The sequence below is a fragment of the Pelobates fuscus genome, chromosome 2, assembly GCF_036172605.1.
Source record: "Pelobates fuscus isolate aPelFus1 chromosome 2, aPelFus1.pri, whole genome shotgun sequence".
NCBI lineage: Eukaryota > Metazoa > Chordata > Amphibia > Anura > Pelobatidae > Pelobates > Pelobates fuscus.
Window position 1 is genome coordinate 286,775,325 of NC_086318.1, and position 25,431 is coordinate 286,800,755.

At 41.6% G+C, this 25,431-nt stretch overlaps 78 pseudogenes; all 78 read right to left on the bottom strand.

The window, feature by feature from the left end:
* Nucleotides 1-71: 71 nt before the first annotated feature.
* LOC134595698 (5S ribosomal RNA) lies at nucleotides 72-190 on the bottom strand (annotated as a pseudogene).
* Nucleotides 191-324: 134 nt separating this feature from the next.
* Nucleotides 325-443, bottom strand: LOC134598036 (5S ribosomal RNA; annotated as a pseudogene).
* A 225-nt stretch (nucleotides 444-668) lies between these two features.
* On the bottom strand, nucleotides 669-787 carry LOC134594647 (5S ribosomal RNA; annotated as a pseudogene).
* A 134-nt stretch (nucleotides 788-921) lies between these two features.
* LOC134598038 (5S ribosomal RNA) lies at nucleotides 922-1,040 on the bottom strand (annotated as a pseudogene).
* A 134-nt stretch (nucleotides 1,041-1,174) lies between these two features.
* On the bottom strand, nucleotides 1,175-1,293 carry LOC134588745 (5S ribosomal RNA; annotated as a pseudogene).
* A 225-nt stretch (nucleotides 1,294-1,518) lies between these two features.
* On the bottom strand, nucleotides 1,519-1,637 carry LOC134597352 (5S ribosomal RNA; annotated as a pseudogene).
* A 224-nt stretch (nucleotides 1,638-1,861) lies between these two features.
* Nucleotides 1,862-1,980, bottom strand: LOC134588889 (5S ribosomal RNA; annotated as a pseudogene).
* Nucleotides 1,981-2,114: 134 nt separating this feature from the next.
* On the bottom strand, nucleotides 2,115-2,233 carry LOC134589109 (5S ribosomal RNA; annotated as a pseudogene).
* A 225-nt stretch (nucleotides 2,234-2,458) lies between these two features.
* Nucleotides 2,459-2,577, bottom strand: LOC134594934 (5S ribosomal RNA; annotated as a pseudogene).
* Nucleotides 2,578-2,711: 134 nt separating this feature from the next.
* On the bottom strand, nucleotides 2,712-2,830 carry LOC134588785 (5S ribosomal RNA; annotated as a pseudogene).
* A 225-nt stretch (nucleotides 2,831-3,055) lies between these two features.
* Nucleotides 3,056-3,174, bottom strand: LOC134596627 (5S ribosomal RNA; annotated as a pseudogene).
* A 134-nt stretch (nucleotides 3,175-3,308) lies between these two features.
* Nucleotides 3,309-3,427, bottom strand: LOC134589104 (5S ribosomal RNA; annotated as a pseudogene).
* Nucleotides 3,428-3,905: 478 nt separating this feature from the next.
* Nucleotides 3,906-4,024, bottom strand: LOC134591682 (5S ribosomal RNA; annotated as a pseudogene).
* Nucleotides 4,025-4,158: 134 nt separating this feature from the next.
* Nucleotides 4,159-4,277, bottom strand: LOC134598039 (5S ribosomal RNA; annotated as a pseudogene).
* A 225-nt stretch (nucleotides 4,278-4,502) lies between these two features.
* On the bottom strand, nucleotides 4,503-4,621 carry LOC134588430 (5S ribosomal RNA; annotated as a pseudogene).
* A 225-nt stretch (nucleotides 4,622-4,846) lies between these two features.
* LOC134589007 (5S ribosomal RNA) lies at nucleotides 4,847-4,965 on the bottom strand (annotated as a pseudogene).
* Nucleotides 4,966-5,190: 225 nt separating this feature from the next.
* Nucleotides 5,191-5,309, bottom strand: LOC134596809 (5S ribosomal RNA; annotated as a pseudogene).
* A 134-nt stretch (nucleotides 5,310-5,443) lies between these two features.
* Nucleotides 5,444-5,562, bottom strand: LOC134596125 (5S ribosomal RNA; annotated as a pseudogene).
* Nucleotides 5,563-5,696: 134 nt separating this feature from the next.
* LOC134597265 (5S ribosomal RNA) lies at nucleotides 5,697-5,815 on the bottom strand (annotated as a pseudogene).
* A 569-nt stretch (nucleotides 5,816-6,384) lies between these two features.
* On the bottom strand, nucleotides 6,385-6,503 carry LOC134598257 (5S ribosomal RNA; annotated as a pseudogene).
* Nucleotides 6,504-6,728: 225 nt separating this feature from the next.
* Nucleotides 6,729-6,847, bottom strand: LOC134596891 (5S ribosomal RNA; annotated as a pseudogene).
* A 134-nt stretch (nucleotides 6,848-6,981) lies between these two features.
* Nucleotides 6,982-7,100, bottom strand: LOC134598369 (5S ribosomal RNA; annotated as a pseudogene).
* Nucleotides 7,101-7,234: 134 nt separating this feature from the next.
* LOC134588623 (5S ribosomal RNA) lies at nucleotides 7,235-7,353 on the bottom strand (annotated as a pseudogene).
* Nucleotides 7,354-7,922: 569 nt separating this feature from the next.
* LOC134588097 (5S ribosomal RNA) lies at nucleotides 7,923-8,041 on the bottom strand (annotated as a pseudogene).
* A 225-nt stretch (nucleotides 8,042-8,266) lies between these two features.
* Nucleotides 8,267-8,385, bottom strand: LOC134596892 (5S ribosomal RNA; annotated as a pseudogene).
* A 134-nt stretch (nucleotides 8,386-8,519) lies between these two features.
* LOC134588038 (5S ribosomal RNA) lies at nucleotides 8,520-8,638 on the bottom strand (annotated as a pseudogene).
* Nucleotides 8,639-8,772: 134 nt separating this feature from the next.
* Nucleotides 8,773-8,891, bottom strand: LOC134598177 (5S ribosomal RNA; annotated as a pseudogene).
* Nucleotides 8,892-9,025: 134 nt separating this feature from the next.
* Nucleotides 9,026-9,144, bottom strand: LOC134598103 (5S ribosomal RNA; annotated as a pseudogene).
* A 134-nt stretch (nucleotides 9,145-9,278) lies between these two features.
* Nucleotides 9,279-9,397, bottom strand: LOC134597266 (5S ribosomal RNA; annotated as a pseudogene).
* Nucleotides 9,398-9,622: 225 nt separating this feature from the next.
* Nucleotides 9,623-9,741, bottom strand: LOC134597267 (5S ribosomal RNA; annotated as a pseudogene).
* A 225-nt stretch (nucleotides 9,742-9,966) lies between these two features.
* LOC134591695 (5S ribosomal RNA) lies at nucleotides 9,967-10,085 on the bottom strand (annotated as a pseudogene).
* A 134-nt stretch (nucleotides 10,086-10,219) lies between these two features.
* On the bottom strand, nucleotides 10,220-10,338 carry LOC134588624 (5S ribosomal RNA; annotated as a pseudogene).
* Nucleotides 10,339-10,907: 569 nt separating this feature from the next.
* LOC134597268 (5S ribosomal RNA) lies at nucleotides 10,908-11,026 on the bottom strand (annotated as a pseudogene).
* A 225-nt stretch (nucleotides 11,027-11,251) lies between these two features.
* On the bottom strand, nucleotides 11,252-11,370 carry LOC134595177 (5S ribosomal RNA; annotated as a pseudogene).
* A 134-nt stretch (nucleotides 11,371-11,504) lies between these two features.
* On the bottom strand, nucleotides 11,505-11,623 carry LOC134588625 (5S ribosomal RNA; annotated as a pseudogene).
* A 569-nt stretch (nucleotides 11,624-12,192) lies between these two features.
* LOC134598258 (5S ribosomal RNA) lies at nucleotides 12,193-12,311 on the bottom strand (annotated as a pseudogene).
* A 225-nt stretch (nucleotides 12,312-12,536) lies between these two features.
* On the bottom strand, nucleotides 12,537-12,655 carry LOC134596893 (5S ribosomal RNA; annotated as a pseudogene).
* A 134-nt stretch (nucleotides 12,656-12,789) lies between these two features.
* Nucleotides 12,790-12,908, bottom strand: LOC134588039 (5S ribosomal RNA; annotated as a pseudogene).
* A 134-nt stretch (nucleotides 12,909-13,042) lies between these two features.
* On the bottom strand, nucleotides 13,043-13,161 carry LOC134597638 (5S ribosomal RNA; annotated as a pseudogene).
* Nucleotides 13,162-13,386: 225 nt separating this feature from the next.
* LOC134597269 (5S ribosomal RNA) lies at nucleotides 13,387-13,505 on the bottom strand (annotated as a pseudogene).
* Nucleotides 13,506-14,064: 559 nt separating this feature from the next.
* LOC134597152 (5S ribosomal RNA) lies at nucleotides 14,065-14,183 on the bottom strand (annotated as a pseudogene).
* A 134-nt stretch (nucleotides 14,184-14,317) lies between these two features.
* Nucleotides 14,318-14,436, bottom strand: LOC134596126 (5S ribosomal RNA; annotated as a pseudogene).
* Nucleotides 14,437-14,570: 134 nt separating this feature from the next.
* On the bottom strand, nucleotides 14,571-14,689 carry LOC134588030 (5S ribosomal RNA; annotated as a pseudogene).
* Nucleotides 14,690-15,167: 478 nt separating this feature from the next.
* Nucleotides 15,168-15,286, bottom strand: LOC134591707 (5S ribosomal RNA; annotated as a pseudogene).
* A 134-nt stretch (nucleotides 15,287-15,420) lies between these two features.
* LOC134598090 (5S ribosomal RNA) lies at nucleotides 15,421-15,539 on the bottom strand (annotated as a pseudogene).
* Nucleotides 15,540-15,673: 134 nt separating this feature from the next.
* Nucleotides 15,674-15,792, bottom strand: LOC134588851 (5S ribosomal RNA; annotated as a pseudogene).
* Nucleotides 15,793-15,926: 134 nt separating this feature from the next.
* On the bottom strand, nucleotides 15,927-16,045 carry LOC134594820 (5S ribosomal RNA; annotated as a pseudogene).
* Nucleotides 16,046-16,179: 134 nt separating this feature from the next.
* On the bottom strand, nucleotides 16,180-16,298 carry LOC134598240 (5S ribosomal RNA; annotated as a pseudogene).
* A 134-nt stretch (nucleotides 16,299-16,432) lies between these two features.
* LOC134597393 (5S ribosomal RNA) lies at nucleotides 16,433-16,551 on the bottom strand (annotated as a pseudogene).
* A 134-nt stretch (nucleotides 16,552-16,685) lies between these two features.
* LOC134591718 (5S ribosomal RNA) lies at nucleotides 16,686-16,804 on the bottom strand (annotated as a pseudogene).
* A 134-nt stretch (nucleotides 16,805-16,938) lies between these two features.
* LOC134595198 (5S ribosomal RNA) lies at nucleotides 16,939-17,057 on the bottom strand (annotated as a pseudogene).
* A 204-nt stretch (nucleotides 17,058-17,261) lies between these two features.
* Nucleotides 17,262-17,380, bottom strand: LOC134596810 (5S ribosomal RNA; annotated as a pseudogene).
* Nucleotides 17,381-17,514: 134 nt separating this feature from the next.
* Nucleotides 17,515-17,633, bottom strand: LOC134588004 (5S ribosomal RNA; annotated as a pseudogene).
* Nucleotides 17,634-17,767: 134 nt separating this feature from the next.
* Nucleotides 17,768-17,886, bottom strand: LOC134595983 (5S ribosomal RNA; annotated as a pseudogene).
* Nucleotides 17,887-18,100: 214 nt separating this feature from the next.
* LOC134591730 (5S ribosomal RNA) lies at nucleotides 18,101-18,219 on the bottom strand (annotated as a pseudogene).
* Nucleotides 18,220-18,353: 134 nt separating this feature from the next.
* Nucleotides 18,354-18,472, bottom strand: LOC134595984 (5S ribosomal RNA; annotated as a pseudogene).
* A 224-nt stretch (nucleotides 18,473-18,696) lies between these two features.
* LOC134598421 (5S ribosomal RNA) lies at nucleotides 18,697-18,815 on the bottom strand (annotated as a pseudogene).
* A 225-nt stretch (nucleotides 18,816-19,040) lies between these two features.
* LOC134596654 (5S ribosomal RNA) lies at nucleotides 19,041-19,159 on the bottom strand (annotated as a pseudogene).
* A 134-nt stretch (nucleotides 19,160-19,293) lies between these two features.
* LOC134591742 (5S ribosomal RNA) lies at nucleotides 19,294-19,412 on the bottom strand (annotated as a pseudogene).
* A 134-nt stretch (nucleotides 19,413-19,546) lies between these two features.
* On the bottom strand, nucleotides 19,547-19,665 carry LOC134595986 (5S ribosomal RNA; annotated as a pseudogene).
* Nucleotides 19,666-19,799: 134 nt separating this feature from the next.
* Nucleotides 19,800-19,918, bottom strand: LOC134598208 (5S ribosomal RNA; annotated as a pseudogene).
* Nucleotides 19,919-20,143: 225 nt separating this feature from the next.
* LOC134596596 (5S ribosomal RNA) lies at nucleotides 20,144-20,262 on the bottom strand (annotated as a pseudogene).
* A 225-nt stretch (nucleotides 20,263-20,487) lies between these two features.
* LOC134591754 (5S ribosomal RNA) lies at nucleotides 20,488-20,606 on the bottom strand (annotated as a pseudogene).
* Nucleotides 20,607-20,740: 134 nt separating this feature from the next.
* On the bottom strand, nucleotides 20,741-20,859 carry LOC134598422 (5S ribosomal RNA; annotated as a pseudogene).
* A 225-nt stretch (nucleotides 20,860-21,084) lies between these two features.
* On the bottom strand, nucleotides 21,085-21,203 carry LOC134596655 (5S ribosomal RNA; annotated as a pseudogene).
* A 225-nt stretch (nucleotides 21,204-21,428) lies between these two features.
* On the bottom strand, nucleotides 21,429-21,547 carry LOC134595098 (5S ribosomal RNA; annotated as a pseudogene).
* A 225-nt stretch (nucleotides 21,548-21,772) lies between these two features.
* Nucleotides 21,773-21,891, bottom strand: LOC134588873 (5S ribosomal RNA; annotated as a pseudogene).
* A 225-nt stretch (nucleotides 21,892-22,116) lies between these two features.
* Nucleotides 22,117-22,235, bottom strand: LOC134598324 (5S ribosomal RNA; annotated as a pseudogene).
* Nucleotides 22,236-22,369: 134 nt separating this feature from the next.
* Nucleotides 22,370-22,488, bottom strand: LOC134595987 (5S ribosomal RNA; annotated as a pseudogene).
* A 174-nt stretch (nucleotides 22,489-22,662) lies between these two features.
* Nucleotides 22,663-22,781, bottom strand: LOC134598423 (5S ribosomal RNA; annotated as a pseudogene).
* A 225-nt stretch (nucleotides 22,782-23,006) lies between these two features.
* On the bottom strand, nucleotides 23,007-23,125 carry LOC134596656 (5S ribosomal RNA; annotated as a pseudogene).
* A 134-nt stretch (nucleotides 23,126-23,259) lies between these two features.
* On the bottom strand, nucleotides 23,260-23,378 carry LOC134594617 (5S ribosomal RNA; annotated as a pseudogene).
* A 134-nt stretch (nucleotides 23,379-23,512) lies between these two features.
* LOC134598209 (5S ribosomal RNA) lies at nucleotides 23,513-23,631 on the bottom strand (annotated as a pseudogene).
* Nucleotides 23,632-23,856: 225 nt separating this feature from the next.
* Nucleotides 23,857-23,975, bottom strand: LOC134596597 (5S ribosomal RNA; annotated as a pseudogene).
* Nucleotides 23,976-24,200: 225 nt separating this feature from the next.
* On the bottom strand, nucleotides 24,201-24,319 carry LOC134597552 (5S ribosomal RNA; annotated as a pseudogene).
* Nucleotides 24,320-24,453: 134 nt separating this feature from the next.
* On the bottom strand, nucleotides 24,454-24,572 carry LOC134598424 (5S ribosomal RNA; annotated as a pseudogene).
* Nucleotides 24,573-24,797: 225 nt separating this feature from the next.
* LOC134596657 (5S ribosomal RNA) lies at nucleotides 24,798-24,916 on the bottom strand (annotated as a pseudogene).
* Nucleotides 24,917-25,141: 225 nt separating this feature from the next.
* On the bottom strand, nucleotides 25,142-25,260 carry LOC134594445 (5S ribosomal RNA; annotated as a pseudogene).
* Nucleotides 25,261-25,431: the final 171 nt, after the last annotated feature.

Below are 25,431 nucleotides of genomic sequence, written 5' to 3' on the forward strand. Positions count from 1 at the left end.
CCTAGTTGGTCTCCCATAGGGAAAAAAGTGGTCTGATTATGACATCATAATGCAAAAAAGAAATAAACAAAAGCTTACGGCACCTGAGGTTCCTAGTTGGTCTCCCATACAAGTACTAACCAGGCCCGAGTCTGGATGGCTTCCGAGATCTGACGAGATCAGGCATTTTCAGACTGGTATGGCCGTAATTGAAATTAAGAGAATGCGATCTCGCTAATGTTGGTAGAATGTCAAACTCTGGTTGCGACAAAAGACAAGATGCTTCTGGATAGGGAAAAAAGTGGTCTGATTATGACATCATAATGCAAAAAAGAAATAAACAAAAGCTTACGGCACCTGAGGTTCCTAGTTGGTCTCCCAAACAAGTACTAACCAGGCCCGAGTCTGGATGGCTTCCGAGATCTGACGAGATCAGGCATTTTCAGACTGGTATGGCCTTAAGTGAAATTAAGAGAATGCGTTCTCGCTAATGTTGGTAGAATATCAAACTCTGGTTGCGACAAAAGACAAGACGCTTCTGGATAGGGAAAAAAGTGGTCTGATTATGACATCATAATGCAAAAAAGAAATAAACAAAAGCTTACGGCACCTGAGGTTCCTAGTTGGTCTCCCATAGGGAAAAAAGTGGTCTGATTATGACATCATAATGCAAAAAAGAAATAAACAAAAGCTTACGGCACCTGAGGTTCCTAGTTGGTCTCCCATACAAGTACTAACCAGGCCCGAGTCTGGATGGCTTCTGAGATCTGACGAGATCAGGCATTTTCAGACTGGTATGGCCGTAAGTGAAATTAAGAGAATGCGATCTCGCTAATGTTGGTAGAATATCAAACTCTGGTTGCGACAAAAGACAAGATGCTTCTGGATAGGGAAAAAAGTGGTCTGATTATGACATCATAATGCAAAAAAGAAATAAACAAAAGCTTACGGCACCTGAGGTTCCTAGTTGGTCTCCCAAACAAGTACTAACCAGGCCCGAGTCTGGATGGCTTCCGAGATCTGACGAGATCAGGCATTTTCAGACTGGTATGGCCTTAAGTGAAATTAAGAGAATGCGTTCTCGCTAATGTTGGTAGAATATCAAACTCTGGTTGCGACAAAAGACAAGACGCTTCTGGATAGGGAAAAAAGTGGTCTGATTATGACATCATAATGCAAAAAAGAAATAAACAAAAGCTTACGGCACCTGAGGTTCCTAGTTGGTCTCCCATACAAGTACTAACGAAGCCCGAGTCTGGATGGCTTCCGAGATCTAATGAGATCAGGCATTTTCAGACTGGTATGGCCGTCAGTGAAATTAAGAGAATGCGATCTGGCTAATGTTGGTAGAATATCAAACTCTGGTTGCGACAAAAGAAAAGACGCTTCTGGATAGGGAAAAAAGTGGTCTGATTATGACATCATAATGCAAAAAAGAAATAAACAAAAGCTTACGGCACCTGAGGTTCCTAGTTGGTCTCCCATAGGGAAAAAAGTGGTCTGATTATGACATCATAATGCAAAAAAGAAATAAACAAAAGCTTTCGGCACCTGAGGTTCCTAGTTGGTCTCCCATACAAGTACTAACCAGGCCCGAGTCTGGATGGCTTCCGAGATCTGACAAGATCAGGCATTTTCAGACTGGTATGGCCGTAAGCAAAATTAAGAGAATGCGATCTCGCTAATGTTGGTAGAATATCAAACTCTGGTTGCGACAAAAGACAAGACGCTTCTGGATAGGGAAAAAAGTGGTCTGATTATGACATCATAATGCAAAAAAGAAATAATCAAAAGCTTACGGCACCTGAGGTTCCTAGTTGGTCTCCCATAGGGAAAAAGTGGTCTGATTATGACATCATAATGCAAAAAAGAAATAAACAAAAGCTTACGGCACTTGAGGTTCCTAGTTGGTCTCCCATACAAGTACTAACCAGGCCCGAGTATGGATGGCTTCTAAGACCTGACGAGATCAGGCATTTTCAGACTGGTATGGCCGTAAGTGAAATTAAGAGAATGCGATCTCGTTAATGTTGGTAGAATATCAAACTCTGGTTGCGACAAAAGACAAGATGCTTCTGGATAGGGAAAAAAGTGGTCTGATTATGACATCATAATGCAAAAAAGAAATAAACAAAAGCTTAAGGCACCTGAGGTTCCTAGTTGCTCTCCCATACAAATACTAACCAGGCCCGAGTCTGGATGGCTTCCGAGATCTGACGAGATCAGGCATTTTCAGACTGGTATGGCCGTAAGTGAAATTAAGAGAATGCGATCTCGCTAATGTTGGTAGAATATCAAACTCTGGTTGCGACAAAAGACAAGATGCTTCTGGATAGGGAAAAAAGTGGTCTGATTATGACATCATAATGCAAAAAAGAAATAAACAAAAGCTTACGGCACCTGAGGTTCATAGTTGGTCTCCCATAGGGAAAAAAGTGGTCTGATTATGACATCATAATGCAAAAAAGAAATAAACAAAAGCTTACGGCACCTGAGGTTCCTAGTTGGTCTCCCAAACAAGTACTAACCAGGCCCGAGTCTGGATGGCTTCCGAGATCTGACGAGATCAGGCATTTTCAGACTGGTATGGCCGTAAGTGAAATTAAGAGAATGCGATCTCGCTAATGTTGGTAGAATATCAAACTCTGGTTGCGACAAAAGACAAGATGCTTCTGGATAGGGAAAAAAGTGGTCTGATTATGACATCATAATGCAAAAAAGAAATAAACAAAAGCTTAGGGCACCTGAGGTTCCTAGTTGCTCTCCCATACAAGTACTAACCAGGCCCGAGTCTGGATGGCTTCCGAGATCTGACGAGATCAGGCATTTTCAGACTGGTATGGCCGTAAGTGAAATTAAGAGAATGCGATCTCGCTAATGTTGGTAGAATATCAAACTCTGGTTGCGACAAAAGACAAGACGCTTCTGGATAGGGAAAAAAGTGGTCTGATTATGACATCATAATGCAAAAAAGAAATAAACAAAAGCTTACGGCACCTGAGGTTCCTAGTTGGTCTCCCATAGGGAAAAAAGTGGTCTGATTATGACATCATAATGCAAAAAAGAAATAAACTAAAGCTTACAGCACCTGAGGTTCCTAGTTGGTCTCCCATACAAGTACTAACCAGGCCCGAGTCTGGATGGCTTCCGAGATCTGACGAGATCAGGCATTTTTAGACTGGTATGGCCGTAAGTGAAATTAAGAGAATGCGATCTCGCTAATGTTGGTAGAATATCAAACTCTGGTTGCGACAAAAGACAAGATGCTTCTGGATAGGGAAAAAAGTGGTCTGATTATGACATCATAATGCAAAAAAGAAATAAACAAAAGCTTAGGGCACCTGAGGTTCCTAGTTGCTCTCCCATACAAGTACTAACCAGGCCCGAGTCTGGATGGCTTCCGAGATCTGACGAGATCCGGCATTTTCAGACTGGTATGGCCGTAAGTGAAATTAAGAGAATGCGATCTCGCTAATGTTGGTAGAATATCAAACTCTTATTGCGACAAAAGACAAGACGCTTCTGGATAGGGAAAAAAGTGGTCTGATTATGACATCATAATGCAAAAAAGAAATAAACAAAAGCTTACGGCACCTGAGGTTCCTAGTTGGTCTCCCTTACAAGTATTAACCAGGCCCGAATCTGGATGGCTTCCGAGATCTGACGAGATCAGGCATTTTCAGACTGATATGGCCTTAAGTAAAATTAAGGGAATGCGTTCTCGCTAATGTTGGTAGAATATCAAACTCTGGTTGCGACAAAAGACAAGACGCTTCTGTATAGGGAAAAAAGTGGTCTGATTATGACATCATAATGCAAAAAAGAAATAAACAAAAGCTTACGGCACCTGAGGTTCCTAGTTGGTCTCCCATAGGGAAAAAAGTGGTCTGATTATGACATCATAATGCAAAAAAGAAATAAACAAAAGCTTACGGCACCTGAGGTTCCTAGTTGGTCTCCCATACAAGTACTAACCAGGCCCGAGTCTGGATGGCTTCCGAGATCTGACGAGATCAGGCATTTTCAGACTGGTATGGCCGTAAGTGAAATTAAGAGAATGCGATCTCGCTAATGTTGGTAGAATATCAAACTCTGGTTGCGACAAAAGACAAGATGCTTCTGGATAGGGAAAAAAGTGGTCTGATTATGACATCATAATGCAAAAAAGAAATAAACAAAAGCTTACGGCACCTGAGGTTCCTAGTTGGTCTCCCAAACAAGTACTAACCAGGCCCGAGTCTGGATGGCTTCCGAGATCTGACGAGATCAGGCATTTTCAGACTGGTATGGCCTTAAGTGAAATTAAGAGAATGCGTTCTCGCTAATGTTGGTAGAATATCAAACTCTGGTTGCGACAAAAGACAAGACGCTTCTGGATAGGGAAAAAAGTGGTCTGATTATGACATCATAATGCAAAAAAGAAATAAACAAAAGCTTACGGCACCTGAGGTTCCTAGTTGGTCTCCCATAGGGAAAAAAGTGGTCTGATTATGACATCATAATGCAAAAAAGAAATAAACAAAAGCTTACGGCACCTGAGGTTCCTAGTTGGTCTCCCATACAAGTACTAACCAGGCCCGAGTCTGGATGGCTTACGAGATCTGACGAGATCAGGCATTTTCAGACTGGTATGGCCTTAAGTGAAATTAAGAGAATACGTTCTCGCTAATGTTGGTAGAATATCAAACTCTGGTTGCGACAAAAGACAAGACGCTTCTGGATAGGGAAAAAAGTGGTCTGATTATGACATCATAATGCAAAAAAGAAATAAACAAAAGCTTACGGCACCTGAGGTTCCTAGTTGGTCTCCCATAGGGAAAAAAGTGGTCAGATTATGACATCATAATGCAAAAAAGAAATAAACAAAAGCTTACGACACCTGAGGGTCCTAGTTGGTCTCCCATACAAGTACTAACCAGGCCCGAGTCTGGATGGCTTCCGAGATCTGACGAGATCAGGCATTTTCAGACTGGTATGGCCTTAAGTGAAATTAAGAGAATGCGTTCTCGCTAATGTTGGTAGAATATCAAACTCTGGTTGCGACAAAAGACAAGACGCTTCTGTATAGGGAAAAAAGTGGTCTAATTATGACATCATAATGCAAAAAAGAAATAAACAAAAGATTACGGCACCTGAGGTTCCTAGTTGGTCTCCCATAGGGAAAAAAGTGGTCTGATTATGACATCATAATGCAAAAAAGAAATAAACAAAAGCTTACGGCACCTGAGGTTCCTAGTTGGTCTCCCACACAAGTACTAACCAGGCCCGAGTCTGGATGGCTTCCGAGATCTGACAAGATCAGGCATTTTCAGACTGGTATGGCCGTAAGTGAAATTAAGAGAATGCGATCTCGCTAATGTTGGTAGAATATCAAACTCTGGTTGCGACAAAAGACAAGCTGCTTCTGGATAGGGAAAAAAGTGGTCTGATTATGACATCATAATGCAAAAAAGAAATAAACAAAAGCTTACGGCACCTGAGGTTCCTAGTTGGTCTCCCATACAAGTACTAACCAGGCCCGAGTCTGGATGGCTTCCGAAATCTGACGAGATCAGGCATTTTCAGACTGGTATGGCCGTAAGTAAAATTTAGAGAATGCGATCTCGCTAATGTTGGTAGAATATCAAACTCTGGTTGCGACAAAAGACAAGACGCTTCTGGATAGGGAAAAAAGTGGTCTGATTATGACATCATAATGCAAAAAAGAAATAAACAAAAGCTTACGGCACCTGAGGTTCCTAGTTGGTCTCCCATACAAGTACTAACCAGGCCCGAGTCTGGATGGCTTCCGAGATCTGACGAGATCAGGCATTTTCAGACTGGTATGGCCTTAAGTGAAATTAAGAGAATGCGTTCTCGCTAATGTTGGTAGAATATCAAACTCTGGTTGCGACAAAAGACAAGACGCTTCTGGATAGGGAAAAAAGTGGTCTGATTATGACATCATAATGCAAAAAAGAAATAAACAAAAGCTTACGGCACCTGAGGTTCCTAGTTGGTCTCCCATAGGGAAACAAGTGGTCTGATTATGACATCATAATGCAAAAAAGAAATAAACAAAAGCTTACGGCACCTGAGGATCCTAGTTGGTCTCCCATACAAGTACTAACCAGGCCCAAGTCTGGATGGCTTCCGAGATATGACGAGATCAGGCATTTTCAGACTGGTATGGCCTTAAGTGAAATTAAGAAAATGCGTTCTCGCTAATGTTGGTAGAATATCAAACTCTGGTTGCGACAAAAGACAAGACGCTTCTGGATAGGGAAAAAAGTGGTCTGATTATGACATCATAATGCAAAAAATAAATAAACAAAAGCTTACGGCACCTGAGGTTCCTAGTTGGTCTCCCATAGGGAAAAAAGTGGTCTGATTATGACATCATAATGCAAAAAAGAAATAAACAAAAGCTTACGGCACCTGTGGTTCCTAGTTTGTCTCCCATACAAGTACTAACCAGGCCCGAGTCTGGATGGCTTCCGAGATCTGACGAGATCAGGCATTTTCAGACTGGTATGGCCGTAAGTGAAATTAAGAGAATGCGATCTCGCTAATGTTGGTAGAATATCAAACTCTGGTTGCGACAAAAGACAAGACGCTTCTGGATAGGGAAAAAAGTGGTCTGATTATGACATCATAATGCAAAAAAGAAATAAACAAAAGCTTACGGCACCTGAGGTTCCAAGTTGGTCTCCCATAGGGAAAAAAGTGGTCTGATTATGACATCATAATGCAAAAAAGAAATAAACAACAGCTTACAGCACCTGAGGTTCCTAGTTGGTCTCCCATACAAGTACTAACCAGGCCCGAGTCTGGATGGCTTCCGAGATCTGACGAGATCAGGCATTTTCAGACTGGAATGGCCGTAAATGAAATTAAGAGAATGCAATCTCGCTAATGTTGGTAGAATATCAAACTCTGGTTGCGACAAAAGACAAGACGCTTCTGGATAGGGAAAAAAGTGGTCTGATTATGACATCATAATGCAAAAAAGAAATAAACAAAAGCATAGGGCACCTGAGGTTCCTAGTTGGTCTCCCATACAAGTACTAACCAGGCCCAAGTCTGGATGGCTTCCGAGATCTGACGAGATCAGGCATTTTCAGACTGGTATGGCCGTAAGTGAAATTGAGAGAATGCGATCTCGCTAATGTTGGTAGAATATCAAACTCTGGTTGCGACAAAAGACAAAACGCTTCTGGATAGGGAAAAAAGTGGTCTGATTATGACATCATAATGCAAAAAAGAAATAAACTAAAGCTTACGGCACCTGAGGTTCCTAATTGGTCTCCCATACAAGTACTAACCAGGCCCGAGTCTGGATGGCTTACGAGATCTGACGAGATCAGGCATTTTCAGACTGGTATGGCCTTAAGTGAAATTAAGAGAATGCGTTCTCGCTAATGTTGGTAGAATATCAAACTCTGGTTGCGACAAAAGACAAGACGCTTCTGGATAGGGAAAAAAGTGGTCTGATTATGACATCATAATGCAAAAAAGAAATAAACAAAAGCTTACGGCACCTGAGGTTCCTAGTTGGTCTCCCATAGGGAAACAAGTGGTCTGATTATGACATCATAATGCAAAAAAGAAATAAACAAAAGCTTACGGCACCTGAGGATCCTAGTTGGTCTCCCATACAAGTACTAACCAGGCCCAAGTCTGGATGGCTTCCGAGATATGACGAGATCAGGCATTTTCAGACTGGTATGGCCTTAAGTGAAATTAAGAAAATACGTTCTCGCTAATGTTGGTAGAATATCAAACTCTGGTTGCGACAAAAGACAAGACGCTTCTGGATAGGGAAAAAAGTGGTCTGATTATGACATCATAATGCAAAAAATAAATAAACAAAAGCTTACGGCACCTGAGGTTCCTAGTTGGTCTCCCATAGGGAAAAAAGTGGTCTGATTATGACATCATAATGCAAAAAAGAAATAAACAAAAGCTTACGGCACCTGTGGTTCCTAGTTTGTCTCCCATACAAGTACTAACCAGGCCCGAGTCTGGATGGCTTCCGAGATCTGACGAGATCAGGCATTTTCAGACTGGTATGGCCGTAAATGAAATTAAGAGAATGCGATCTCGCTAATGTTGGTAGAATATCAAACTCTGGTTGCGACAAAAGACAAGACGCTTCTGGATAGGGAAAAAAGTGGTCTGATTATGACATCATAATGCAAAAAAGAAATAAACAAAAGCTTACGGCACCTGAGGTTCCAAGTTGGTCTCCCATAGGGAAAAAAGTGGTCTGATTATGACATCATAATGCAAAAAAGAAATAAACAACAGCTTACAGCACCTGAGGTTCCTAGTTGGTCTCCCATACAAGTACTAACCAGGCCCGAGTCTGGATGGCTTCCGAGATCTGACGAGATCAGGCATTTTCAGACTGGAATGGCCGTAAATGAAATTAAGAGAATGCAATCTCGCTAATGTTGGTAGAATATCAAACTCTGGTTGCGACAAAAGACAAGACGCTTCTGGATAGGGAAAAAAGTGGTCTGATTATGACATCATAATGCAAAAAAGAAATAAACAAAAGCATAGGGCACCTGAGGTTCCTAGTTGGTCTCCCATACAAGTACTAACCAGGCCCGAGTCTGGATGGCTTCCGAGATCTGACGAGATCAGGCATTTTCAGACTGGTATGGCCGTAAGTGAAATTGAGAGAATGCGATCTCGCTAATGTTGGTAGAATATCAAACTCTGGTTGCGACAAAAGACAAGACGCTTCTGGATAGGGAAAAAAGTGGTCTGATTATGACATCATAATGCAAAAAAGAAATAAACTAAAGCTTACGGCACCTGAGGTTCCTAATTGGTCTCCCATACAAGTACTAACCAGGCCCGAGTCTGGATGGCTTACGAGATCAGATGAAATCAGGCATTTTCAGACTGGTATGGCCGTAAGTGAAATTAAGAGAATGCGATCTCGCTAATGTTGGTAGAATATCAAACTCTGGTTGCGACAAAAGACAAGACGCTTCTGGATAGGGAAAAAAGTGGTCTGATTATGACATCATAATGCAAAAAAGAAATAAACAAAAGCTTACAGCACCTGAGGTTTCTAGTTGGTCTCCCATACAAGTACTAACCAGGCCCGAGTCGGGATGGCTTCCGAGATCTGATGAGATCAGGCATTTTCAGACTGGTATGGCCGTAAGTGAAATTAAGAGAATGCGATCTCGCTAATGTTGGTAGAATATCAAACTCTGGTTGCGACAAAAGACAAGATGCTTCTGGATAGGGAAAAAAGTGGTCTGATTATGACATCATAATGCAAAAAAGAAATAAACAAAAGCTTACGGCACCTGAGGTTCCTAGTTGGTCTCCCATACAAGTACTAACCAGGCCCGAGTCTGGATGGCTTCCGAGATCTGACGAGATCAGGCATTTTCAGACTGGTATGGCCTTAAGTGAAATTAAGAGAATGCGTTCTCGCTAATGTTGGTAGAATATCAAACTCTGGTTGCGAAAAAAGACAAGACGCTTCTGGATAGGGAAAAAAGTGGTCTGATTATGACATCATAATGCAAAAAAGAAATAAACAAAAGCTTACGGCACCTGAGGTTCCTAGTTGGTCTCCCATAGGGAAAAAAGTGGTCTGATTATGACATCATAATGCAAAAAAGAAATAAACAAAAGCTTACGGCACCTGAGGTTCCTAGTTGGTCTCCCATACAAGTACTAACCAGGCCCGAGTCTGGATGGCTTCCGAGATCTGACGAGATCAGGCATTTTCAGACTGGTATGGCCTTAAGTGAAATTAAGAGAATACGTTCTCGCTAATGTTGGTAGAATATCAAACTCTGGTTGCGACAAAAGACAAGACGCTTCTGGATAGGGAAAAAAGTGGTCTGATTATGACATCATAATGCAAAAAAGAAATAAACAAAAGCTTACGGCACCTGAGGTTCCTAGTTGGTCTCCCATAGGGAAAAAAGTGGTCTGATTATGACATCATAATGCAAAAAAGAAATAAACAAAAGCTTACGGCACCTGAGGTTCCTAGTTGGTCTCCCATACAAGTACTAACCAGGCCCGAGTCTGGATGGCTTCCGAGATCTGACGAGATCAGGCATTTTCAGACTGGTATGGCCGTAAGTGAAATTGAGAGAATGCGATCTCGCTAATGTTGGTAGAATATCAAACTCTGGTTGCGACAAAAGACAAAACGCTTCTGGATAGGGAAAAAAGTGGTCTGATTATGACATCATAATGCAAAAAAGAAATAAACTAAAGCTTACGGCACCTGAGGTTCCTAATTGGTCTCCCATACAAGTACTAACCAGGCCCGAGTCTGGATGGCTTACGAGATCTGACGAGATCAGGCATTTTCAGACTGGTATGGCCTTAAGTGAAATTAAGAGAATGCGTTCTCGCTAATGTTGGTAGAATATCAAACTCTGGTTGCGACAAAAGACAAGACGCTTCTGGATAGGGAAAAAAGTGGTCTGATTATGACATCATAATGCAAAAAAGAAATAAACAAAAGCTTACGGCACCTGAGGTTCCTAGTTGGTCTCCCATAGGGAAACAAGTGGTCTGATTATGACATCATAATGCAAAAAAGAAATAAACAAAAGCTTACGGCACCTGAGGATCCTAGTTGGTCTCCCATACAAGTACTAACCAGGCCCAAGTCTGGATGGCTTCCGAGATATGACGAGATCAGGCATTTTCAGACTGGTATGGCCTTAAGTGAAATTAAGAAAATACGTTCTCGCTAATGTTGGTAGAATATCAAACTCTGGTTGCGAAAAAAGACAAGACGCTTCTGGATAGGGAAAAAAGTGGTCTGATTATGACATCATAATGCAAAAAAGAAATAAACAAAAGCTTACGGCACCTGAGGTTCCTAGTTTGTCTCCCATAGGGAAAAAAGTGGTCTGATTATGACATCATAATGCAAAAAAGAAATAAACAAAAGCTTACGGCACCTGAGGTTCCTAGTTGGTCTCCCATACAAGTACTAACCAGGCCCGAGTCTGGATGGCTTCCGAGATCTGACGAGATCAGGCATTTTCAGACTGGTATGGCCTTAAGTGAAATTAAGAGAATACGTTCTCGCTAATGTTGGTAGAATATCAAACTCTGGTTGCGACAAAAGACAAGACGCTTCTGGATAGGGAAAAAAGTGGTCTGATTATGACATCATAATGCAAAAAATAAATAAACAAAAGCTTACGGCACCTGAGGTTCCTAGTTGGTCTCCCATAGGGAAAAAAGTGGTCTGATTATGACATCATAATGCAAAAAAGAAATAAACAAAAGCTTACGGCACCTGAGGTTCCTAGTTGGTCTCCCATACAAGTACTAACCAGGCCCGAGTCTGGATGGCTTCGGAGATCTGACGAGATCAGGCATTTTCAGACTGGTATGGCCGTAAGTGAAATTGAGAGAATGCGATCTCGCTAATGTTGGTAGAATATCAAACTCTGGTTGCGACAAAAGACAAAACGCTTCTGGATAGGGAAAAAAGTGGTCTGATTATGACATCATAATGCAAAAAAGAAATAAACTAAAGCTTACGGCACCTGAGGTTCCTAATTGGTCTCCCATACAAGTACTAACCAGGCCCGAGTCTGGATGGCTTACGAGATCTGACGAGATCAGGCATTTTCAGACTGGTATGGCCTTAAGTGAAATTAAGAGAATGCGTTCTCGCTAATGTTGGTAGAATATCAAACTCTGGTTGCGACAAAAGACAAGACGCTTCTGGATAGGGAAAAAAGTGGTCTGATTATGACATCATAATGCAAAAAAGAAATAAACAAAAGCTTACGGCACCTGAGGTTCCTAGTTGGTCTCCCATAGGGAAACAAGTGGTCTGATTATGACATCATAATGCAAAAAAGAAATAAACAAAAGCTTACGGCACCTGAGGATCCTAGTTGGTCTCCCATACAAGTACTAACCAGGCCCAAGTCTGGATGGCTTCCGAGATATGACGAGATCAGGCATTTTCAGACTGGTATGGCCTTAAGTGAAATTAAGAAAATACGTTCTCGCTAATGTTGGTAGAATATCAAACTCTGGTTGCGACAAAAGACAAGACGCTTCTGGATAGGGAAAAAAGTGGTCTGATTATGACATCATAATGCAAAAAATAAATAAACAAAAGCTTACGGCACCTGAGGTTCCTAGTTGGTCTCCCATAGGGAAAAAAGTGGTCTGATTATGACATCATAATGCAAAAAAGAAATAAACAAAAGCTTACGGCACCTGTGGTTCCTAGTTTGTCTCCCATACAAGTACTAACCAGGCCCGAGTCTGGATGGCTTCCGAGATCTGACGAGATCAGGCATTTTCAGACTGGTATGGCCGTAAGTGAAATTAAGAGAATGCGATCTCGCTAATGTTGGTAGAATATCAAACTCTGGTTGCGACAAAAGACAAGACGCTTCTGGATAGGGAAAAAAGTGGTCTGATTATGACATCATAATGCAAAAAAGAAATAAACAAAAGCTTACGGCACCTGAGGTTCCAAGTTGGTCTCCCATAGGGAAAAAAGTGGTCTGATTATGACATCATAATGCAAAAAAGAAATAAACAACAGCTTACAGCACCTGAGGTTCCTAGTTGGTCTCCCATACAAGTACTAACCAGGCCCGAGTCTGGATGGCTTCCGAGATCTGACGAGATCAGGCATTTTCAGACTGGAATGGCCGTAAATGAAATTAAGAGAATGCAATCTCGCTAATGTTGGTAGAATATCAAACTCTGGTTGCGACAAAAGACAAGACGCTTCTGGATAGGGAAAAAAGTGGTCTGATTATGACATCATAATGCAAAAAAGAAATAAACAAAAGCATAGGGCACCTGAGGTTCCTAGTTGGTCTCCCATACAAGTACTAACCAGGCCCGAGTCTGGATGGCTTCCGAGATCTGACGAGATCAGGCATTTTCAGACTGGTATGGCCGTAAGTGAAATTAAGAGAATGCGATCTCGCTAATGTTGGTAGAATATCAAACTCTGGTTGCGACAAAAGACAAGACGCTTCTGGATAGGGAAAAAAGTGGTCTGATTATGACATCATAATGCAAAAAAGAAATAAACTAAAGCTTACGGCACCTGAGGTTCCTAATTGGTCTCCCATACAAGTACTAACCAGGCCCGAGTCTGGATGGCTTCCGAGATCTGACGAGATCAGGCATTTTCAGACTGGTATGGCCTTAAGTGAAATTAAGAGAATGCGTTCTCGCTAATGTTGGTAGAATATCAAACTCTGGTTGCGACAAAAGACAAGACGCTTCTGGATAGGGAAAAAAGTGGTCTGATTATGACATCATAATGCAAAAAAGAAATAAACAAAAGCTTACGGCACCTGAGGTTCCTAGTTGGTCTCCCATAGGGAAAAAAGTGGTCTGATTATGACATCATAATGCAAAAAAGAAATAAACAAAAGCTTACGGCACCTGAGGTTCCTAGTTGGTCTCCCATACAAGTACTAACCAGGCCCGAGTCTGGATGGCTTCCGAGATCTGACGAGATCAGGCATTTTCAGACTGGTATGGCCTTAAGTGAAATTAAGAGAATACGTTCTCGCTAATGTTGGTAGAATATCAAACTCTGGTTGCGACAAAAGACAAGACGCTTCTGGATAGGGAAAAAAGTGGTCTGATTATGACATCATAATGCAAAAAAGAAATAAACAAAAGCTTACGGCACCTGAGGTTCCTAGTTGGTCTCCCATAGGGAAAAAAGTGGTCTGATTATGACATCATAATGCAAAAAAGAAATAAACAAAAGCTTACGGCACCTGAGGTTCCTAGTTGGTCTCCCATACAAGTACTAACCAGGCCCGAGTCTGGATGGCTTCCGAGATCTGGCATTTTCAGACTGGTATGGCCTTAAGTGAAATTAAGAGAATGCGTTCTCGCTAATGTTGGTAGAATATCAAACTCTGGTTGCGACAAAAGACAAGACGCTTCTGTATAGGGAAAAAAGTGGTCTAATTATGACATCATAATGCAAAAAAGAAATAAACAAAAGCTTACGGCACCTGAGGTTCCTAGTTGGTCTCCCATAGGGAAAAAAGTGGTCTGATTATGACATCATAATGCAAAAAAGAAATAAACAAAAGCTTACGGCACCTGAGGTTCCTAGTTGGTCTCCCATACAAGTACTAACCAGGCCCGAGTCTGGATGGCTTCCGAGATCTGACGAGATTAGGCATTTTCAGACTGGTATGGCCGTAAGTGAAATTAAGAGAATGCGATCTCGCTAATGTTGGTAGAATATCAAACTCTGGTTGCGACAAAAGACAAGATGCTTCTGGATAGGGAAAAAAGTGGACTGATTATGACATCATAATGCAAAAAAGAAATAAACAAAAGCTTACGGCACCTGAGGTTCCTAGTTGGTCTCCCATACAAGTACTAACCAGGCCCGAGTCTGGATGGCTTCCGAAATCTGACGAGATCAGGCATTTTCAGACTGGTATGGCCGTAAGTAAAATTAAGAGAATGCGATCTCGCTAATGTTGGTAGAATATCAAACTCTGGTTGCGACAAAAGACAAGACGCTTCTGGATAGGGAAAAAAGTGGTCTGATTATGACATCATAATGCAAAAAAGAAATAAACAAAAGCTTACGGCACCTGAGGTTCCTAGTTGGTCTCCCATACAAGTACTAACCAGGCCCGAGTCTGGATGGCTTCCAAGATCTGACGAGATCAGGCATTTTCAGACTGGTATGGCCTTAAGTGAAATTAAGAGAATGCGTTCTCGCTAATGTTGGTAGAATATCAAACTCTGGTTGCGACAAAAGACAAGACGCTTCTGGATAGGGAAAAAAGTGGTCTGATTATGACATCATAATGCAAAAAAGAAATAAACAAAAGCTTACGGCACCTGAGGTTCCTAGTTGGTCTCCCATAGGGAAACAAGTGGTCTGATTATGACATCATAATGCAAAAAAGAAATAAACAAAAGCTTACGGCACCTGAGGATCCTAGTTGGTCTCCCATACAAGTACTAACCAGGCCCAAGTCTGGATGGCTTCCGAGATATGACGAGATCAGGCATTTTCAGACTGGTATGGCCTTAAGTGAAATTAAGAAAATACGTTCTCGCTAATGTTGGTAGAATATCAAACTCTGGTTGCGACAAAAGACAAGACGCTTCTGGATAGGGAAAAAAGTGGTCTGATTATGACATCATAATGCAAAAAAGAAATAAACAAAAGCTTACGGCACCTGAGGTTCCTAGTTGGTCTCCCATACAAGTACTAACCAGGCCCGAGTCTGGATGGCTTCCGAGATCTGACGAGATCAGGCATTTTCAGACTGGTATGGCCGTAAGTGAAATTCAGAGAATGCGATCTCGCTAATGTTGGTAGAATATCAAACTCTGGTTGCGACAAAAGACAAGACGCTTCTGGATAGGGAAAAAAGTGGTCTGATTATGACATCATAATGCAAAAAAGAAATAAACAAAAGCTTACGGCACCTGAGGTTCCTAGTTGGTCTCCCATACAAGTACTAACCAAGCCCGAGTCTGGAAGGCTTCCGAGATCTGACGAGATCAGGCATTTTCAGACTGGTATGGCCGTAAGTGAAATTAAGAGAATGTGATCTCACTAATGTTGGTAGAATATCAAACTCTGGTTGCGACAAAAGACAAGACGCTTCTGGATAGGGAAAAAAGTGGTCTGATTATGACATCATAATGCAAAAAAGAAATAAACAAAAGCTTGCGGCACCTGAGGTTCCTAGTTGGTCTCCCATACAAGTACTAACCAGGCCTGAGTCTGGATGGCTTCCGAGATCTGACGAGATCAGGCATTTTCAGACTGGAATGGCCGTAAATGAAATTAAGAGAATGCGATCTCGCTAATGTTGGTAGAATATCAAACTCTGGTTGCGACAAAAGACAAGACGCTTCTGGATAGGGAAAAAAGTGGTCTGATTATGACATCATAATGCAAAAAAGAAATAAACAAAAGCTTACGGCACCTGAGGTTCCTAGTTGGTCTCCCATACAAGTACTAACCAGGCCCGAGTCTGGATGGCTTCCGAGATCTGACGAGATCAGGCATTTTCAGACTGGTATGGCCGTAAATGAAATTAAGAGAATGCGATCTCGCTAATGTTGGTAGAATATCAAACTCTGGTTGCGACAAAAGACAAGACGCTTCTGGATAGGGAAAAAAGTGGTCTGATTATGACATCATAATGCAAAAAAGAAATAAACAAAAGCTTACGGCACCTGAGGTTCCTAGTTGGTCTCCCATACAATTACTAACCAGGCCCGAGTCTGGATGGCTTCCGAGATCTGACGAGATCAGGCATTTTCAGACTGGTATGGCCATAAGGGAAATTAAGAGAATGTGATCTCGCTAATGTTGGTAGAATATCAAACTCTGGTTGCGACAAAAGACAAGACGCTTCTGGATAGGGAAAAAAGTGGTCTGATTATGACATCATAATGCAAAAAAGAAATAAACAAAAGCTTATGGCACCTGAGGTTCCTAGTTGGTCTCCCATACAAGTACTAACCAGGCCCGAGGCTGGATGGCTTCCGAGATCTGATGAGATCAGGCATTTTCAGACTGGTATGGCCGTAAGTGAAATTAAGAGAATGCGATCTCGCTAATGTTGGTAGAATATCAAACTCTGGTTGCGACAAAAGACAAGACGCTTCTGGATAGGGAAAAAAGTGGTCTGATTATGACATCATAATGCAAAAAAGAAATAAACAAAAGCTTACGGCACCTGAGGTTCCTAGTTGGTCTCCCATACAAGTACTAACCAGGCCCGAGTCTGGATGGCTTCCGAGATCTGACGAGATCAGGCATTTTCAGACTGGTATGGCCGTAAGTGAAATTAAGAGAATGCGATCTCGCTAATGTTGGTAGAATATCAAACTCTGGTTGCGACAAAAGACAAGACGCTTCTGGATAGGGAAAAAAGTGGTCTGATTATGACATCATAATGCAAAAAAGAAATAAACAAAAGCTTACGGCACCTGAGGTTCCTAGTTGGTCTCCCATACAAGTACTAACCAAGCCCGAGTCTGGATGGCTTCCGAGATCTGATGAGATCAGGCATTTTCAGACTGGTATGGCCGTAAGGGAAATTAAGAGAAATTAAGAGAAATTAAGAGAAATTAAGAGAAATTAAGAGAAATTAAGAGAAATTAAGAGAAATTAAGAGAATGTGATCTCACTAATGTTGGTAGAATATCAAACTCTGGTTGCGACAAAAGACAAGACGCTTCTGGATAGGGAAAAAAGTGGTCTGATTATGACATCATAATGCAAAAAAGAAATAAACAAAAGCTTACTGCACCTGAGTTTCCTAGTTGGTCTCCCATACAAGTACTAACCAGGCCCGAGTCTGGATGGCTTCCGAGATCTGACGAGATCAGGCATTTTCAGACTGGTATGGCCGTAAGTGAAATTAAGAGAATGCGATCTCGCTAATGTTGGTAGAATATCAAACTCTGGTTGCGACAAAAGACAAGACGCTTCTGGATAGGGAAAAAAGTGGTCTGATTATGACATCATAATGCAAAAAAGAAATAAACAAAAGCTTACGGCACCTGAGGTTCCTAGTTGGTCTCCCATACAATTACTAACCAGGCCCGAGTATGGATGGCTTCCGAGATCTGACGAGATCAGGCATTTTCAGACTGGTATGGCCGTAAGTGAAGTTAAGAGAATGCGATCTCGCTAATGTTGGTAGAATATCAAACTCTGGTTGCGACAAAAGACAAGACGCTTCTGGATAGGGAAAAAAGTGGTCTGATTATGACATCATAATGCAAAAAAGAAATAAACAAAAGCTTACGGCACCTGAGGTTCCTAGTTGGTCTCCCATACAAGTACTAACCAAGCCCGAGTCTGGATGGCTTCCGAGATCTGACGAGATCAGGCATTTTCAGACTGGTATGGCCGTAAGGGAAATTAAGAGAAATTAAGAGAAATTAAGAGAAATTAAGAGAAATTAAGAGAAATTAAGAGAAATTAAGAGAAATTAAGAGAAATTAAGAGAATGTGATCTCACTAATGTTGGTAGAATATCAAACTCTGGTTGCGACAAAAGACAAGACGCTTCTGGATAGGGAAAAAAGTGGTCTGATTATGACATCATAATGCAAAAAAGAAATAAACAAAAGCTTACGGCACCTGAGGTTCCTAGTTGGTCTCCCATACAAGTACTAACCAGGCCCGAGTCTGGATGGCTTCCGAGATCTGACGAGATCAGGCATTTTCAGACTGGTATGGCCGTAAGTGAAATTAAGAGAATGCGATCTCGCTAATGTTGGTAGAATATCAAACTCTGGTTGCGACAAAAGACAAGACGCTTCTGGATAGGGAAAAAAGTGGTCTGATTATGACATCATAATGCAAAAAAGAAATAAACAAAAGCTTACGGCACCTGAGGTTCCTAGTTGGTCTCCCATACAAGTACTAACCAAGCCCGAGTCTGGATGGCTTCCGAGATCTGACGAGATCAGGCATTTTCAGACTGGTATGGCCGTAAGGGAAATTAAGAGAAATTAAGAGAAATTAAGAGAAATTAAGAGAAATTAAGAGAAATTAAGAGAAATTAAGAGAAATTAAGAGAAATTAAGAGAAATTAAGAGAATGTGATCTCACTAATGTTGGTAGAATATCAAACTCTGGTTGCGACAAAAGACAAGACGCTTCTGGATAGGGAAAAAAGTGGTCTGATTATGACATCATAATGCAAAAAATAAATAAACAAAAGCTTACGGCACCTGAGGTTCCTAGTTGGTCTCCCATACAAGTACTAACCAGGCCCGAGTCTGGATGGCTTCCGAGATTTGACGAGATCAGGCATTTTCAGACTGATATGGCCGTAAGTGAAATTCAGAGAATGCGATCTCGCTAATGTTGGTAGAATATCAAACTCTGGTTGCGACAAAAGACAAGACGCTTCTGGATAGGGAAAAAAGTGGTCTGATTATGACATCATAATGCAAAAAAGAAATAAACAAAAGCTTACGGCACCTGAGGTTCCTAGTTGGTCTCCCATAGGGAAAAACGTGGTCTGATTATGACATCATAATGCAAAAAAGAAATAAACAAAAGCTTACGGCACCTGAGGTTCCTAGTTGGTCTCCCATACAAGTACTAACCAGGCCTGAGTCTGGATGGCTTCCGAGATCTGACGAGATCAGGCATTTTCAGACTGGTATGGCCGTAAGTGAAACTAAGAGAATGCGATCTCGCTAATGTTGGTAGAATATCAAACTCTGGTTGCGACAAAAGACAAGACGCTTCTGGATAGGGAAAAAAGTGGTCTGATTATGACATCATAATGCAAAAAAGAAACAAACAAAAGCTTACGGCACCTGAGGTTCCTAGTTGGTCTCCCATACAAGTACTAACCAGGCCCGAGTCTGGATGGCTTCCGAGATCTGACGAGATCAGGCATTTTCAGACTGGTATGGCCGTAAGTGAAATTAAGAGAATGCGATCTCGCTAATGTTGGTAGAATATCAAACTCTGGTTGCGACAAAAGACAAGACGCTTCTGGATAGGGAAAAAAGTGGTCTGATTATGACATCATAATGCAAAAAAGAAATAAACAAAAGCTTACGGCACCTGAGGTTCCTAGTTGGTCTCCCATACAAGTACTAACCAAGCCCGAGTCTGGATGGCTTCCGAGATCTGACGAGATCAGGCATTTTCAGACTGGTATGGCCGTAAGGGAAATTAAGAGAATGTGATCTCACTAATGTTGGTAGAATATCAAACTCTGGTTGCGACAAAAGACAAGACGCTTCTGGATAGGGAAAAAAGTGGTCTGATTATGACATCATAATGCAAAAAAGAAATAAACAAAAGCTTACTGCACCTGAGGTTCCTAGTTGGTCTCCCATACAAGTACTAACCAGGCCCGAGTCTGGATGGCTTCCGAGATCTGATGAGATCAAGCATTTTCAGACTGGTATAGCCGTAAGTGAAATTAAGAGAATGCGATCTCGCTAATGTTGGTAGAATATCAAACTCTGGTTGCGACAAAAGACAAGACGCTTCTGGATAGGGAAAAAAGTGGTCTGATTAGGACATCATAATGCAAAAAAGAAATAAACAAAAGCTTACGGCACCTGAGGTTCCTAGTTGGTCTCCCATAGGGAAAAAAGTGGTCTGATTATGACATCATAATGCAAAAAAGAAATAAACAAAAGCTTACGGCACCTGAGGTTCCTAGTTGGTCTCCCATACAAGTACTAACCAGGCCCAAGTCTGGATGGCTTCCGACATCTGACGAGATCAGGCATTTTCAGACTGGTATGGCCGTAAGTGAAATTAAGAGAATGTGATCTCGCTAATGTTGGTAGAATATGAAACTCTGGTTGCGACAAAAGACAAGACGCTTCTGGATAGGGAAAAAAGTGGTCTGATTATGACATCATAATGCAAAAAAGAAATAAACAAAAGCTTACGGCACCTGAGGTTCCTAGTTGGTCTCCCATAGGGAAAAAAGTGGTCTGATTATGACATCATAATGCAAAAAAGAAATAAACAAAAGCTTACGGCACCTGAGGTTCCTAGTTGGTCTCCCATACAAGTACTAACCAGGCCCGAGTCTGGATGGCTTCCGAGATCTGACGAGATCAGGCATTTTCAGACTGGTATGGCCGTAAGTGAAATTAAGTGAATGCGATCTCGCTAATGTTGGTAGAATATCAAACTCTGGTTGCGACAAAAGACAAGACGCTTCTGGATAGGGAAAAAAGTGGTCTGATTATGACATCATAATGCAAAAAATAAATAAACAAAAGCTTACGGCACCTGAGGTTCCTAGTTGGTCTCCCATACAAGTACTAACCAGGCCCGAGTCTGGATGGCTTCCGAGATTTGACGAGATCAGGCATTTTCAGACTGATATGGCCGTAAGTGAAATTCAGAGAATGCGATCTCGCTAATGTTGGTAGAATATCAAACTCTGGTTGCGACAAAAGACAAGACGCTTCTGGATAGGGAAAAAAGTGGTCTGATTATGACATCATAATGCAAAAAAGAAATAAACAAAAGCTTACGGCACCTGAGGTTCCTAGTTGGTCTCCCATAGGGAAAAACGTGGTCTGATTATGACATCATAATGCAAAAAAGAAATAAACAAAAGCTTACGGCACCTGAGGTTCCTAGTTGGTCTCCCATACAAGTACTAACCAGGCCTGAGTCTGGATGGCTTCCGAGATCTGACGAGATCAGGCATTTTCAGACTGGTATGGCCGTAAGTGAAACTAAGAGAATGCGATCTCGCTAATGTTGGTAGAATATCAAACTCTGGTTGCGACAAAAGACAAGACGCTTCTGGATAGGGAAAAAAGTGGTCTGATTATGACATCATAATGCAAAAAAGAAATAAACAAAAGCTTACGGCACCTGAGGTTCCTAGTTGGTCTCCCATAGGGAAAAAAGTGGTCTGATTATGACATCATAATGCAAAAAAGAAATAAACAAAAGCTTACGGCACCTGAGGTTCCTAGTTGGTCTCCCATACAAGTACTAACCAGGCCCGAGTCTGAATGGCTTCCGAGATCTAACGAGATCAGGCATTTTCAGACTGGTATGACCGTAAGTGAAATTGAGAGAATGCGATCTCACTTATGTTGGTAGAATATCAAACTCTGGTTGCGACAAAAGACAAGACGCTTCTGGATAGGGAAAAAAGTGGTCTGATTATGACATCATAATGCAAAAAAGAAATAAACAAAAGCTTACGGCACCTGAGGTTCCTAGTTGGTCTCCCATAGGGAAAAAAGTGGTCTGATTATGACATCATAATGCAAAAAAGAAATAAACAAAAGCTTACGGCACCTGAGGTTCCTAGTTGGTCTCCCATACAAGCACTAACCAGGCCCGAGTCTGGATGGCTTCCGAGATTTGACGAGATCAGGCATTTTCAGACTGATATGGCCGTAAGTGAAATTCAGAGAATGCGATCTCGCTAATGTTGGTAGAATATCAAACTCTGGTTGCGACAAAAGACAAGACGCTTCTGGATAGGGAAAAAAGTGGTCTGATTATGACATCATAATGCAAAAAAGAAATAAACAAAAGCTTACGGCACCTGAGGTTCCTAGTTGGTCTCCCATAGGGAAAAACGTGGTCTGATTATGACATCATAATGCAAAAAAGAAATAAACAAAAGCTTACGGCACCTGAGGTTCCTAGTTGGTCTCCCATACAAGTACTAACCAGGCCTGAGTCTGGATGGCTTCCAAGATCTGACGAGATCAGGCATTTTCAGACTGGTATGGCCGTAAGTGAAACTAAGAGAATGCGATCTCGCTAATGTTGGTAGAATATCAAACTCTGGTTGCGACAAAAGACAAGACGCTTCTGGATAGGGAAAAAAGTGGTCTGATTATGACATCATAATGCAAAAAAGAAATAAACAAAAGCTTACGGCACCTGAGGTTCCTAGTTGGTCTCCCATACAAGTACTAACCAAGCCCGAGTCTGGATGGCTTCCGAGATCTGACGAGATCAGGCATTTTCAGACTGGTATGGCCGTAAGGGAAATTAAGAGAAATTAAGAGAAATTAAGAGAAATTAAGAGAAATTAAGAGAATGTGATCTCACTAATGTTGGTAGAATATCAAACTCTGGTTGCGACAAAAGACAAGACGCTTCTGGATAGGGAAAAAAGTGGTCTGATTATGACATCATAATGCAAAAAATAAATAAACAAAAGCTTACGGCACCTGAGGTTCCTAGTTGGTCTCCCATACAAGTACTAACCAGGCCCGAGTCTGGATGGCTTCCGAGATTTGACGAGATCAGGCATTTTCAGACTGATATGGCCGTAAGTGAAATTCAGAGAATGCGATCTCGCTAATGTTGGTAGAATATCAAACTCTGGTTGCGACAAAAGACAAGACGCTTCTGGATAGGGAAAAAAGTGGTCTGATTATGACATCATAATGCAAAAAAGAAATAAACAAAAGCTTACGGCACCTGAGGTTCCTAGTTGGTCTCCCATAGGGAAAAACGTGGTCTGATTATGACATCATAATGCAAAAAAGAAATAAACAAAAGCTTACGGCACCTGAGGTTCCTAGTTGGTCTCCCATACAAGTACTAACCAGGCCTGAGTCTGGATGGCTTCCGAGATCTGACGAGATCAGGCATTTTCAGACTGGTATGGCCGTAAGTGAAACTAAGAGAATGCGATCTCGCTAATGTTGGTAGAATATCAAACTCTGGTTGCGACAAAAGACAAGACGCTTCTGGATAGGGAAAAAAGTGGTCTGATTATGACATCATAATGCAAAAAAGAAACAAACAAAAGCTTACGGCACCTGAGGTTCCTAGTTGGTCTCCCATACAAGTACTAACCAGGCCCGAGTCTGGATGGCTTCCGAGATCTGACGAGATCAGGCATTTTCAGACTGGTATGGCCGTAAGGGAAATTAAGAGAATGTGATCTCACTAATGTTGGTAGAATATCAAACTCTGGTTGCGACAAAAGACAAGACGCTTCTGGATAGGGAAAAAAGTGGTCTGATTATGACATCATAATGCAAAAAAGAAATAAACAAAAGCTTACTGCACCTGAGGTTCCTAGTTGGTCTCCCATACAAGTACTAACCAGGCCCGAGTCTGGATGGCTTCCGAGATCTGATGAGATCAAGCATTTTCAGACTGGTATAGCCGTAAGTGAAATTAAGAGAATGCGATCTCGCTAATGTTGGTAGAATATCAAACTCTGGTTGCGACAAAAGACAAGACGCTTCTGGATAGGGAAAAAAGTGGTCTGATTAGGACATCATAATGCAAAAAAGAAATAAACAAAAGCTTACGGCACCTGAGGTTCCTAGTTGGTCTCCCATAGGGAAAAAAGTGGTCTGATTATGACATCATAATGCAAAAAAGAAATAAACAAAAGCTTACGGCACCTGAGGTTCCTAGTTGGTCTCCCATACAAGTACTAACCAGGCCCAAGTCTGGATGGCTTCCGACATCTGACGAGATCAGGCATTTTCAGACTGGTATGGCCGTAAGTGAAATTAAGAGAATGTGATCTCGCTAATGTTGGTAGAATATGAAACTCTGGTTGCGACAAAAGACAAGACGCTTCTGGATAGGGAAAAAAGTGGTCTGATTATGACATCATAATGCAAAAAAGAAATAAACAAAAGCTTACGGCACCTGAGGTTCCTAGTTGGTCTCCCATAGGGAAAAAAGTGGTCTGATTATGACATCATAATGCAAAAAAGAAATAAACAAAAGCTTACGGCACCTGAGGTTCCTAGTTGGTCTCCCATACAAGTACTAACCAGTCCCGAGTCTGGATGGCTTCCGAGATCTGACGAGATCAGGCATTTTCAGACTGGTATGGCCGTAAGTGAAATTAAGTGAATGCGATCTCGCTAATGTTGGTAGAATATCAAACTCTGGTTGCGACAAAAGACAAGACGCTTCTGGATAGGGAAAAAAGTGGTCTGATTATGACATCATAATGCAAAAAATAAATAAACAAAAGCTTACGGCACCTGAGGTTCCTAGTTGGTCTCCCATACAAGTACTAACCAGGCCCGAGTCTGGATGGCTTCCGAGATTTGACGAGATCAGGCATTTTCAGACTGATATGGCCGTAAGTGAAAATCAGAGAATGCGATCTCGCTAATGTTGGTAGAATATCAAACTCTGGTTGCGACAAAAGACAAGACGCTTCTGGATAGGGAAAAAAGTGGTCTGATTATGACATCATAATGCAAAAAAGAAATAAACAAAAGCTTACGGCACCTGAGGTTCCTAGTTGGTCTCCCATAGGGAAAAACGTGGTCTGATTATGACATCATAATGCAAAAAAGAAATAAACAAAAGCTTACGGCACCTGAGGTTCCTAGTTGGTCTCCCATACAAGTACTAACCAGGCCTGAGTCTGGATGGCTTCCGAGATCTGACGAGATCAGGCATTTTCAGACTGGTATGGCCGTAAGTGAAACTAAGAGAATGCGATCTCGCTAATGTTGGTAGAATATCAAACTCTGGTTGCGACAAAAGACAAGACGCTTCTGGATAGGGAAAAAAGTGGTCTGATTATGACATCATAATGCAAAAAAGAAATAAACAAAAGCTTACGGCACCTGAGGTTCCTAGTTGGTCTCCCATAGGGAAAAAAGTGGTCTGATTATGACATCATAATGCAAAAAAGAAATAAACAAAAGCTTACGGCACCTGAGGTTCCTAGTTGGTCTCCCATACAAGTACTAACCAGGCCCGAGTCTGAATGGCTTCCGAGATCTAACGAGATCAGGCATTTTCAGACTGGTATGGCCGTAAGTGAAATTAAGAGAATGCGATCTCACTTATGTTGGTAGAATATCAAACTCTGGTTGCGACAAAAGACAAGACGCTTCTGGATAGGGAAAAAAGTGGTCTGATTATGACATCATAATGCAAAAAAGAAATAAACAAAAGCTTACGGCACCTGAGGTTCCTAGTTGGTCTCCCAT